We start from the raw sequence: 10,765 nt of genomic DNA on the forward strand, positions 1-10,765 counted from the left end.
TCATCATCATCATCATCATCATCATCATCATCATCATCATCATCATCATCTTTGCTTTGTTGTACCCTTGAAAGGCTGAATTGGGGCTGCGGTGTGAGGGTGCATTCATGGACCCAATCTGGTGCGATAAACAGTTAATCCTGTTTATTTCCCATGCGTGCATTAGTGTTGCCTGTGTAAGGTTTTTTGCCTCCCACTGTGGTGTCTTTGCACTATTTGCCTTGTTCCCTCTATAACAGGTTGGCTATTATCTCCAGCCCTTGATGGTTCCAGATATATAACCACATTTGCACCAGCTATACATTAAGTCTGTTGTCTTGCATGACTCTTCCTTGCTGTATCAGGGAACTTAAATTTTACCCATATGGTTGCTATCCTAAAGCACTGACCAGCAATTATGTCCCTGGAGGAAGTCATATTAAAAAGAAAAATACAATATGCTCAGGTGGGTGTACTATTTATATGCAGAATGAATCTTCCCTCCTTAGTTGCACGTATTCCACAATATGTCATGACTGTCTTTTTATAAATGTGTAAATTTTTACTGAATATAAATAGAATGGATGAAAAGGCTGTGGGAGGGGGAGCAATGGACCGAATTTCCAATGAGAGTCATATGCTTCTTTATCGATTAGCAATACTCCAGCAGACTTTAATATTAGCTGAAAGAATTTCCTGTTAGGATTCCCACAGGGCCTGGCATTTGTGCTTTCAAAAGACAGCTGCCTAGTAACAGACTGTAATATTTTCCTTTCTCCCACCTCCAATTTTGTATTTGCAGCATTTTCTGTTATGTGCAACTGCGTCAGCTCTGTTCTGTTTCTCTCTCACCCATGGTCACTCATTTCCTTGATGATGATATGATTAAATCTTGTATTGAATTTGACTGAAATTCATTAGTCTGGACCAAATGCTTAAACATGTTAAAGGTTAAATATTCCATACATGCTAAATTTTGAAGTTCACTTTTATCCTCAGCTTCATTTTCGGTAGACTTTAAGGGCATCTAATTTTATTGATGCTGTGATCTTAATGACCACCTGTTGACGTCAAAGCCCTGGACTTTGAGCTGACAGAGGAATACACACCACACACCTCCTGAAAAAAAGGAAAGGAAAGCTGTTTTATTCCATGGCTTGAGCTGAACTAGTCTTACTGGCCTCTGTTGAGCTCACAGTAGGCCCACTGGGACTGACAAACTGACTGTTAATATTTCTTGGTGTGGAACTGCAGACACCTTAGCTTTAAACCACATTATAGTGCCTCTGTAACTAGTCTTTGGTTACCATTATGCATCTTTTCTTGTAACATTTTCCATTGTGGAAACTGTGAAGGAAAGAGAAAAGGAAAGAGAGGTTTTGGTGGGATGGATGAAAAATTAGATTTTCAAAAATTCACGGAAATCTTGTCTTTTCTCTGAAATTCAAGTGGTGGTGGTGGTGGTGGAGAGAATGAGAAAATCAGTGGTGGTATTTTTTCAGCTTCATTCTGGTAAGGATTCTAGTAGTCTTTAACTTAGATTTCAGTGGCAATTAAACATAAATGTAAGTTTTTTTAAACTTCCATTGTAACTATAATTGATTTGAATTTGTAAAAAGCTTATTCATAATTAACTGAATACATTAAGCCTTTTGTGCTAATTTCCCCCCACACACTCAGGACCGAAACAGATGGTCCTGACGGCATGGCTTCATGCTGCCCCTTTGAATGGCAGATTGGGGCCACAGCACCCACATGTTGCAGCCCTGATCCAGCTATTTGCCAGCTCAAATAGAGGCAGCAAAATGTCACTTCTTTTTGCACAGGCTAAAGGACGCCCTTTTTGCTGCTGCTGAGGCTTTATGGCACCTGGGCAGCTTACAGCATTTAAACATCGTGCCGCCGGAGTGCCATGAAGCCAGCCCACTTGTGGGCAGATGGGTGGCGTTGGGGTGGTGTAAGAGCATACGTCATGTGTACACCACACCCCCATGCCACCCACAAGGCAGCTTTTAGTGCTGGTCTGCATGTACCGGCCGTTCCTCTCTCACACAATCATCTTTATTTCTTCTTCACCCTCACAGATTCCCAAACTTATCTTTTTCCATGGAGCATCTTCATCAAATTAAAAGAGTGAGACAAGGATTAAACCATCCCCTCTCCAAAACTCTTTCCACTGGTCAGGGAAGGTTTTCTCTTGCTGCTTGAATAGGAGAGGCAGCTGTGCCAACACACCTTAACTAGTGGTGGCTGATGGCTTCTGTGTCATGGGCAATAAGTCCACTTCAGGTTTTAGTATAAATGTTAAAGGAATTATGCAAGGTTCTGAGCTCTTTCCTCCAAAATAGTGGTAGAATTCAAAGACATAGCCATGTTAGACTGTAGAAGAGTATTTAGAGAGATCTTGTAGCGCCTTTGAACAGCCACTACTAGAGTAGACCCATTGAATTAATTGTTGAATAGTGAATACACATAGGAAAATCCCATTGATCCAGTGTCTCCGCTCTAGGTAATTCACTAAGGGGCTGTACATACAGCCCCTAAGGGACGACTTGTAAGGGCGCCATAGCCATGTTGTCACAGCTATATGGCACTCCTTCGGCATTGCATCATATGGACGCAGCACCAGATGAGTGTCATAATGCAGTATGCCGTGTGGAGCGGCTTGTGGCATCAGGGCACCCTGGGGGTGGAGTCGGTTGTGTGTTGCGCAGATGCTATGCCCCACCTCTGCCTCCATGCCAGCTTTAATGGCCAGTGTATACATTTCCTAAATCTAGACTAGTTTAAGACCATGTTTCCAATTTTTCATAATCCCCCTTCAAGCATTTAGTTAAACATTCCAGTTACTTGGTCCATTTCATAACATTTTAAATGGACTTTTTATACCCAAAAATAGTTCAAGACTGAATGCTCCTGCCAGCTGCATCCTCTTCATTTCACATAGTGCTAAAGTGTTTTCCAGCTGCTTTATCTTTTCTAGCTGCAGTGAAACCTGAGTCGACAACCTTCAAATCAAACAAAGCCTCTGTCTCCGTTCCCCACTGGTGTGAGACCTCGGCAGGTCTTCACTGCTGAGCATTCTTCTAAAATAAGCAAACACAGAGAAAAAGGAGTCTGATCAATTTTAATTTGATTTGGCATTGCTGAAAAGTTCTCTTTATACCAATCCACTGTATATCCCACTTTCATATTTTACTTTTTGAAAACAGTTCAAAGTGGTTCCAATGAGCATTGAATAGTGTGCTTTGGTTTAATTCAGGGATGGCAGGATAAAAAAAGAAGAGAACACACCAGAACAAAAAACAAAAAGAGAGGAGATCTGAAAGAGCCTTGACTACGATATCTTTGGTCAAACATATTTCAAGTCATAAGACTCTTTACTGAGGACCATTTGATTTCATCATGGAATAAATAAAATATACTGACAATCTTGAGAAGATTCTGCATCCACAGATTCAAAGACTGAAAATACATCTTTTTTAAAATCCAAAAAGCAAACCTTGGTTTTGCTATTTTATAGTATAAGAGACAGCATTTTACTACTCCATTGTATTCAATGGGAGTTGAGCATCCACTGATTTTGGTAACCCTAGGAGTTCCTGGAACCAAGCCCCAGTGGGTACCAAGGGCCCACTGTACTATTCTTGGGACACTTTTGGAGTCTCTTGACATTTTTGTTTCTGAAAAATAGATCCACCAGCATGAGCTCATAGATCAGGCATAGCTTTCAAAACATCTATTTCATGTAGCAATTAGGTTTTCATCTAACTACTTCAGGGATGGGCAAAGTGTGACTCATGGGCTACATACAGCCATCCAGAGCCATCTTTCTTGTCTCCCATTTGTTTTTGTTTTTTGCAAAAAATATTTTTTGCTTCAAAATGACTTATATAGAGCTGCAGGGCATTTCCAGTGTGTTTGGACCCCCCCCCCCCCCCCCCCCCTCTCAAAATGCTAAAAAATTCCCTGTGGGAGGGTGGTAGATATGGTGAGAATGTCCCATGTCTCCTAAAGGGTGATTGGGAGTATTTGGGGAGCAAAAGCTTTTACTTTTATTGCAGGAAAAGGTATAGTAGGGATACAGCCCTTCCAGGAGTCCTGGGAAGTTAATACAGCCCCCCTAGACTTCCAGTTACACATTCCAGAGATAACCCAAAGAAGTATTGTTCATTTAACTTGTAAGCAAATATATAATGAATCTTCATGTGCATTTCATGGCCTATTTTCCTGTTCAAACGATCTTTCAGGAAACACTTTTGTTCTTTCCCACTCCCATCTGATGATCTTATGCAGTGACAAAGAAGTTCTTTTGGGATGCAGTGCTGATATGCAAGTAATCTATAAATAATATTTGCCCCTTCAAATGCCAGAAGAGCATCTGGATTTGTCACATTGCAGGGAACAACTAATGGGTCTAGGGAGTCATCTCACACCCAGTGTCTCTTCAACCACGGTAATTCACTTCTAGCTAATGACATGTAGCAAACTGAGAAATGTACCACTAAGTGGAAGTCGTTACTGCACATAACAATCGTGATAAATGCTTCCCTGACCTATATGCTTCTGGTAATTATATCTAAATTATCTAGTTGGGCTCAGAAGCCAGGCTTGATTGTAGGACAACCAGATAGAAAAGGAGATAGGGCTTCTGAAACTTCAATAACAATGTAAAGGAATTTAAGGAGCTATAACACTCACAACTACCCACACCTACTAAAGGTTCCCTCTTTTCCTTTGTATTTTGGTTTTGTGTTTTGCTGTTATAATTTGTACAATAATTTTTTAATTTTTTTAAAAAAGATTCCCTCTTCTGTACAACTGCTAAAAGTGAAGGGATCTTGTTTTCTCTTGGATCTGGTCATCTTAATCGATTGGCCAAGAATCCCAAAGCATTTCAGCTCCAAAAGCATGTTTTAGAAAAAGAGGGACTTTTGTTATGGTGGTGTGAATGTAAACACCCAGGGCTCATCTACATCTTCCTGAATTCACTCATTTCCTGCTTTGTAGCAATTATGCTGACTTCACTCTCACAGGATGAGCCACCTGCCACCTCAGCCACTGTCTCAATTCTGACTTCAGAGTGACACCCTCACAGCTGTCCCAGTGTGCAGCTCAGGGTTTTTTGTTCGTTTGTTTGTTGTTGTTTTTTAATGATGGTAGCAAATTCTCAGGAAATATACCTTCTACGGATTTAGTTTTAGTCTTATAAGCTTAGGCCCAAAACAGACAAGCAAAATGATGTAGCTTCAGGCCACAATGGGGGCATGCCATTTACATGATGCCCGCCCCGAATACAGCTTATAGCTGTGCTGAGGCCATGCCAACGAAAAAGATTTGGGCCAAACAGGAGCAGATATAATCCACTCCTGCCAGCAGCCCCGTTTGGGACCATGGCAGAAGCCCACATCAGGAGCAGGCCCATGTGGTCACTGTGATTCCAGCACGATCAGCGCTGGAGCATGATCCCTTAGATGATCAAGTAAAACTGATTGTGTGGAGTAGCTGATGATGCTAGAATGTCTAAAGGGAAGGAGGACATATTTACCTCCTAAAGAGTGTTTCTACAGGTACATTCTAACTTGGGTAGAAATGATTTATTCAAAGTAATGCCAGAAATTGAAATTAATCCTGAAGGAAGAGGGTTTAGTCAGAACTCATTGAGAAATAATGCAGTTAGTCCCCTACAAGTTGAGTAGATTTGGACTTCTGATGAAAAATATGTTTATGAGCATGGTCCTAAGTGCCAAAGATGACCAAGGGAGAGATGATCTGTCACTAGGCTGGCTAAAACTATGCTGAACCCAAATCCCTCTTGGCCTATCCATGTTGGAAATTGCTTCACATAAGCATTGTCAGTATGTTCCTGGGCTGGAGGAGGTTTAGATGTGATATAACTTGGCTTCTCCCTCACACTGCCCTTTCTCCATTCACTTTCTATTCTTCTGCTAGTAGATGTTAGCCAGCAGAACAATTCAGCTAACAGGTTACTCTGTCATCTGATCTCTGACATCAGAGATCAACCAAAGGGTATTTCTGCTGACATAAAGCAATTCTGGCCAGTACAAGAGGCAAGTGCCTAATCATAAATCCCTAGAGTCAATGCATCTTTGCACTAGGAGTCCACTTCTCTTTCTATACCTGTGGAGCCCTTAATTATTGAGCCTGACCTATTGCTTGTTTTATATGGTCAAGGCTTGGTCTCATGTATCTCCTCTTCTTTGTATGTAGTCTTGTTCCCTCACTTCTCATAATTTGTTGTTGAACTAGCAATAAAATCTTCTTGCCTCCCAGGCAGCTAATAACCACAGTCAAAGCTTGTTAAGATTTTTTCAGAGTGCTATATCAATGCAGGCCCATTATTGGGAAAGGAGAATTCAAGGGCTGGAAAAAAGCCATTTGCATGACAGAAGAGAAGAAACAATAAATAGACTTTATTAAAACTAAACTCTGCTAAGGTCACAATTAGCTTTATATGATATAAGCCTTATTCATTTTTCTATACTAACAAATACAGGGGGAAATGATTTGTTATGCCGTTTCATATCAAAATTAAACAGAAAGATGTGGAAACTGTGAAGAGTGGTGGCCCTTGTTATTTTTACTTCATGCATGTGAAAAGTTTTCAAAAAGAGACATCATGTGCAAGTGAAACAAATATATGGATGGGATGAATCTCATGATTGGAATGTTGTAATAAAGGTGTATAACCTTTTAAAGAAAAACAGGCCAAACAGAAAGTGGGAAAGAGTTGCATTATTTGTCAGGGATGTTTATACCTGTAAAGAGATTGAAGACATAAATCCTGGAAGCCAGGTGGAGAGCATTTGGTTAAAAATTAAAGGGAAAAAATAACAGGGGTGTCTACCTCAGACCTCCAAGTGAGACTGAGGAACTGGATGATGCTTTTCTAGAACAGATGACCACACACTCAGAAAGGAGTGATGTAGTAGTGATGCATGATTTCAACTAGCCTGATATTTGCTGAAAGCCAAACTCAGGCAAATCTTTATGGTCCAGCAAATTCTTCACTTGTCTATGTTGGGTGGAGTGTCTGCTGCTCTAAAGGAAGTAGAAGCACCCTCTCCTGAAGAAGACCTCCCTGAGCCTACAGGTGTATGGGAACTACCACCCTATTCAAAATAATCCCCTTTTGGGCAAGGTGCTTGAGCATGTGGTATCTGGGCAATTTCTGGGATTCTTGGCGGAAAAAAAATTATCTTAAAACATTTTAGTGTGGTTTAAGTCCAGAGTATGACACTGAAATGGCCCTAGTTGCCCTGACTGATTACTTAATCTGGAGGAAAGGCAGGGAAAGTACCCTGTTTATATTCTTGTATTACCTAGTGGCTTGCTTTTACTATTGATTGCGGTATCTTACAGGATTGTCTCTATGGGATGGGAGTAGGAGGCACTGTTTTATGGTGGTTATGCTTCTACCTAGAGGGCTGGTTCCAGAGAACAGAATTGGGGGGAGGCCTGTTCAGACCCATGACAATGAAGCTATGAGGTGCCATAGGGTTCCCTCTTGTTTTCCATATGAGTCAATATCTACATGAAGCCACTGGAATCTGCCCGAGAGGTAGGAGTGGAGCCACTGGAGCACAGTGCCCCCAATACCTAACTCCCTCAGGCATTCCAGAAGGATACCATGGTCTATGGTATCAACAGCCACTGAGATGTCCAAGAGCACCAACAGGGTCACACTTCTCCTGTCAATGCCCAGATGGAGATCATTGACTAAGGCGACCATGACCGTCTCAGTTTTGTATCCCTTCCTGAAGCCGGTTTGAAATGGATCCAGATAATTGGCTTCATCCAAGACAGCTTGGAGTTGGGAGGCAACTGCCCTCTCGATCACTTTGCCCAAGAATGGTAAGAGAGAGACCGGTCTATAATTGTTTCTTACCAGGGGATCTAGGGAGGGTTTTTTAAAAGCGGTCTTACTACTGCTTGTTTTAATTTAAATGGAAATATTCCCTCCTGAAGGATGCATTAATTATAAGTTGTAATAATATTTTCATTGCATCCCCTCCCTGAGCGGTCAACCATGATGGGCAAGGATCGAGAGGGTACGTCGTCTTCCTTACATTTCCAAGGAGCTTGTCCACTTCATCAGTATTTACAAACTCAAAATGATCCAGTTTAATACAGTCCACGAAGTCATTGGACATCTCTCTTACTGTTTTTGTCATAATGTTATCTGAGAGATTTTATCCGCAAAGAAGTCATTAAAAACATCACAGCAGGCCTTAGTTTGTTGCAATAAAGAGTTCACGGTGGGAGACAGTTGAGTTAGCTCTTTAACCACACTGAACAGCTCTGCTGGACGAGACTCTGCGGACGCAATACGTGCAGCATAGAAAGAGTTCTTTGCTGCGTCTATTGCCACTCCATAGGAACCCAACATTTTCTTTTGGCATGTCTTGTCAGATAAACGTTGGGTTTTCCGCCAGCAGTGCTCTAGTTGTTACACAGCCCACTTATTTGATGCAGATTTTCTGTGGACCATGGCTTTTTTATTTGAAGCGGGCTGGAAAGAACGCACAGGAGCGATATTGTCTAGGGCCCTGGTAAGATTGTTATTCCAGGTATCAACCAGGGCTTTGACAGAATCACCATTCTTCCCAATCATAAATCCCTTTTGGGTTCCATCAGCTTTTGAGGGCAGACCATTTTAATAGATCCTCCACCACCGAGAGGGCTGTAGGTAGTAGCCTTCAGTCCCACTTTGACTAGAGAGTGATCCGTCCATGACAGGGCAGAGATCTGAACTACTTCTGCCCATGGATCTGAACTACTTCTGCCCATGATCCACACTAAAGACCACATTGAGTGTATTACCAGCACAATGTGTTGGATCCAAGACAATTTGGGACAGGCCCATAGCTGTCATGGAGGTCATGAACTCCTGAGCTGCACCTGTCAGATCTGATGAGCCAGCCTCGAAGAGGATGTTGAGGTCCCCTGGGACCAAAAGCCTGGGAGACTCCAACACCAGCTCTGAGACCAGCTGTGTCAGCTTGGCCAGGGAGTCTGTTAGACAACGGGGTGGATGGTATACTAACAGAAGCTCTAGACCAGGGGTTCCCAACCTGGGGGTTGCTCAACCCTTTCTCGGGGGTTGCCAGGTTGGGATTCCCCTGCCCCCCTCCTCTTTCCTCCGTGGGTGCCGGTGCTAGCACCGGCAACCGCAAGGAGAAGGGGCCGGGGCCGCCGCTGCTGCCTCGTCCCTTCTCCTTGCAGGCGCCAGTGAAGGCACCCGCGAGGAAAAGGGGAAAGGGCTGGGGCCACCACTTCCTCTTCCTTTCTCCTCGTGGGTGCCTTTGTTGGTGCCTGCAAGGAGAAGGGAAGAGGAGGCGGCGGTGGCGGCCCCGGCCCCTTCTCCTTGAGGTTGCCGGCACCAGCAAAGGCACCCACAAGGAGAAGGGAAAGGGCCGGGGCCGCCTCCTCCTCTTCCCTTCTCCCTGCAGGTGCCAGGCACCCGCGGGAAGAAGGGGACAAGGATGGGTCTACAAGCCCCAGCGGCCTTTGCAGGTGGAAGTCTTCACTGGTGGCCTCCTTGATTGGTTGGGAGGCCAGGAAGGGGCGGAACTTCAAGCCACAAAGGCCGCTGTGGCTTGTAGGCGGTCGAAAGTCCTGCCCCTTCCTGGCCTCCCAACCAATGAGGAAGGCTGCGGTCGGGACTTTCGCCCGCAATGGGGGTTGCGGCCCAACAAATGTTGGGAACCACTGCTCTAGACTGTCCCTAGCCTTCAGGGTCAGGTAAATACACTCGATGAGCTCTGTTTTCCGGACAGGTCTCCTGGTCAACGTGATGGTACATTTATGGACCAAGGCTACTCCTCCCCCCCACTTTCCCCGACCTGCTCCTTGACAGTAGGCCTGGCTGGGAGAGCCTTAGCCCAGGTCACTCTGCTATCCTCCTCCAGCCAGGTTTCTGTAAAACAAATCAGGTCAGCATTCTCCTCCTCTAACAAATCATAGATTATGTGAGATTTGTACCTCACTGACCTGGCATTACAAAGGAGCAGGGTGAAGGTCTGTGGTATGATTGGGACGAACTTTGGTTCTTTTGGGCTAACAGGGTAAGTGGAAGATGGGATAGAGTTCAAGCATCGATAAATCCATCATAGGGGTGGAACAGACAGCCCTGAAGGAGTGGCTTGAAGCTACCCCTGCCAAAAATGGACTGGGGCCATGGCAAACATATGCCACAGCCCAGTCTGCCTTAAACCCAGCCCAAATAAGAGCAGAACGACCTGCTTTTATTTGGGACAGGAAAGAGGAGCCTTTGCTGGCCCAGGCGCAGCCCCAGGATGGCTTCAAGATGCTCTGGTGTTGTGTGGCATGTAAACACCATGCCACTGGAGCATTTTGAAGCTGCCCATGTTTGGGCAGCCACTTGGCTTCCAGGTGGCTTCCAGGTGGTTTCTGGACAGCTTCGGAGAATGGTATATAAACGCTGTGCTCCCAAGACACCCAGAAGCAGGCTTTAAAAGGCCATCTGTTTCAGCCCTTTGTCACTGAAGGCCCAAGTGGACTCTGTAGCATGGAGTGCTTGGCACCAGTTTCAATGGATGTGCCAGCTACAGCCTTTCTTGGACAGAGAACCTGGCCACAGCAGTCCATGCACTGATAACCTCCAATTAAACTACAGTGGTGCCTCGGGTTACGAAAGTAATTCGTTCCGCGGCCGCTTTCGTAACCCGAAAAGCCTTCGTAAGCCGAAATGCCATAGGCGCTAATGGGGAAAAGCCGCGATTCCGTGTAAAATAGCGCCGAA

General features: G+C 44.2%; 1 long non-coding RNA gene across 1 annotated transcript in view; it reads right to left on the reverse strand.

Moving 5' to 3' along the window:
- Window positions 1-984: 984 nt before the first annotated feature.
- The window catches only part of LOC121921014, an 11,575-nt gene continuing 1,794 nt past the window's right edge, over window positions 985-10,765 (reverse strand). Inside the window, exons 2-3 of the long non-coding RNA XR_006101820.1 lie at window positions 2,988-3,065; window positions 985-1,098 (exon numbers count right to left, since the gene is read on the reverse strand). This is a non-coding gene — a long non-coding RNA (uncharacterized LOC121921014). The remainder of the gene's footprint in view (window positions 1,099-2,987; window positions 3,066-10,765) is intronic.

This window comes from Sceloporus undulatus, chromosome 2 (genome assembly GCF_019175285.1).
Source record: "Sceloporus undulatus isolate JIND9_A2432 ecotype Alabama chromosome 2, SceUnd_v1.1, whole genome shotgun sequence".
Taxonomy (NCBI): domain Eukaryota; kingdom Metazoa; phylum Chordata; class Lepidosauria; order Squamata; family Phrynosomatidae; genus Sceloporus; species Sceloporus undulatus.